Source organism: Oncorhynchus tshawytscha, linkage group LG02, assembly GCF_018296145.1.
Source record: "Oncorhynchus tshawytscha isolate Ot180627B linkage group LG02, Otsh_v2.0, whole genome shotgun sequence".
Classification (NCBI taxonomy): Eukaryota; Metazoa; Chordata; class Actinopteri; order Salmoniformes; family Salmonidae; genus Oncorhynchus; species Oncorhynchus tshawytscha.
In genome coordinates, this window is record NC_056430.1 from 70,967,932 (window position 1) to 70,970,431 (window position 2,500).

Consider the following 2,500-nt stretch of genomic DNA (forward strand, 5'->3'; position numbering starts at 1 on the left):
GGTAGAAACAGTCAGCTCTGTACTTTAAAACCAGCAGGTCAAGGCTGGTGATTGTGTCCATATGTGTCCACACACGTATGTACACACACGCATGCACACAATTGCAGAGCTGAGTAGTTGATTAGTCGTGATGGTGACTCGAGGCTGAGCCAAGCTGTTGCTGATATCTGTAAGATATGAGCCAAAGTGTCAACGCTCCAATCAATCATTTCTCAGGCCTCTCAATTCCCTCCTTTGTCTTCCCTCAGTCTTCCTCTCCTCCTTTCCTTTATCTTTTTATTACCCCTCAATTAGGTCTTATCTGTAGTGGTAAACTTGGCCCTCTACTTCCTTATCTCAGAGACTTGGCCGACCAAGGGTCTCTGGTGTCAGGAAAGAAAAGGAGAGGCAGTGAGAAGAGAGAAGAGAGAAGAGAGGAGAGGCAGAGAGAAGAGAGATGAAGGGAGTGAGAAGAGAGGAGAGGCAGAGAGAAGAGAGAAGAGATGAGAGAAAGAGAGGAGAGAGAAGAGAGAAGAGAAGAGAGAGGAGAGATAGGAGAGAGGAGAGAGAAGAGAGGAGAAAGAAGAGAGAAGAGAGGAGAGAGGAGAGAGAAAGAAAGGAGAGAGAAGAGAGGAGAGAGGATAGATAGGAGAGAGGAGAGAGAAGAGAGAAGGGAGAAGAAAGGGGAGAGAAGAGAGAAGAGAGAAGAGAGAAGAGATGAGAGAGGAGAGAGAAAGAGAGGAGAGAGAAGAGAAGAGCGAGGACATATAGGAGAAGGAGAGAAGAGAGGAGAGAGAAGAGAGGAGCGAGGAGATATAGGAGAAAGAGAGAGAAGAGAGGAGAGAGAAGAGAGGAGAGGAGATAGAAGAGAGAAGAGAGAAGAGAGAAGGGAGGGAGAGAGGAGAGAGGAGAGAGGGAGAGAGGAGAGAGGGGATAGGAGAAAGGGAGAGAGAAGAGAGGAGAGAGGGAGAGAGGAGAGAGAGAGGAGAGAGAGGAGAGATAATAGAGGGAGAGAGAAGAGAGGAGAGAGGAGAGAGGATTGAGGAGAGTGAAGAGAGAAGAGAGGGAGAGAGGAGAGAAAAAGGAAAGAAAGAGAGGAGGGAGGAGAGAAGAGAGGAGAGAGGGAGAGAGGAGAGAGAGAGGAGAGAGGAGAGATAATAGAGGGAGAGAGAAGAGAGGAGAGAGGAGAGAGAAGAGAGAGGAGAGAAAGAGAGAGAAGAGAGGAGAGAGGAGAGATGGAGAGAAAAGAGAGGGGAGAGGAGAGAGAAGAGAGAAAGAGAGGAGAGAGAAGATAGATGAGAGGGAGAGAGGAGAGATGAGAGAGGAGAGAGAAAGGAAAGAAAGATAGGTGAGAAGAGAGAAGAGAGGAGAGAGAAAGAGAGGAGAGAGAAGAGAGGAGAGAGAAGAGAGGAGAGAGAAGAGAGGAATGAGAAGAGAGGATAGAAGAGAGAAGAGATGAGAGAGGAGAGAGAAAGATAGGAGTGAGAAGAGAGAAGAGAAGAGAGAGGAGATATAGGAGAGGTGGAGAGAGAAGAGAAGAAAGAGGAGAGAGAATAGAGGAGAGAGGAGAGAGAAAGAGAAGAGAGAGAAGAGAGAAAGAGAGAAGAGAGGAGAGAAGAGAGAAAAGATAAGAGATGAGAGAGGAGAGAGAAAGAGAGGAGAGAGAAGAGAGAAAGAGAGAAGAGAGAAGTGAAGAGAGGAGAGAGAAGAGAGGGAGAGGGGAGAGAAGGGAGAAGAGAGGGTGAGAGGAGAGACTAGAGGAGAGAGAAGAGAGAGAAGAGAGGAGATAGAAGAGAGAAGAGAGAAGAGAGAAGAGAGAAGAGAGGGAGAGAGGAGAGAGGAGAAAGGAGAGAGAAAGAAATGAGAGAGGAGAGAGAAGAGAAGAGAGAGTAGATATAGGAGAGAGGAGAGAGAAGAGAGGAGAGAGAATAGAGGAGAGAGGAGAGATAAAGAGAGAAGAGAGGAGAGAGAAGAGAGAAGAGAGAAAGAGAGGGGAGAGAAGAGAGAAGAGAAGAGAGGAGAGAGAAGAGAGGGAGAGAAGAGAGAAGAGAGGGAGAGGAGAAGAGATAGAAGAGAGAAGAGAGAAGAGAGGGAGAGAGGAGAGAGGAGAGATAAGAGAGGGAGAGAGGAGAGAGGAGAGAGGAGACAGGGAGAGAGAAGAGAGGAGAGAGAAAGAAAGGAGAGAGGAGAGAGAAATTAAAGAAAGAGAGGAAAGAGGAGAGAAGAGAGAAGAGAAGAGAGAGGGAGGGAGGAGAGAGAGAGGAGAGAGGAGAACAAATAGATGGAGAGAGAAGAGAGGAGAGAGGAGAGAGGAGAGAGAAGAGAGGGAGAGAGAAGAGAGGAGAGGAGAGAGGGAGAGAGGGAGAGAGGAGAGAGAAAGGAAAGAAAGAGAGGAGAGAGGAGAGAAGAGAGGAGAGAGGGAGAGGGGAGATAGAGAGGAGAGAGAAGAGAGGGAGAGAGAAGAGAGGAGAGATGAGAGAGGACAGAGGAGAGATGGAGAGAGAAGAGAGGAGAGAGGAGA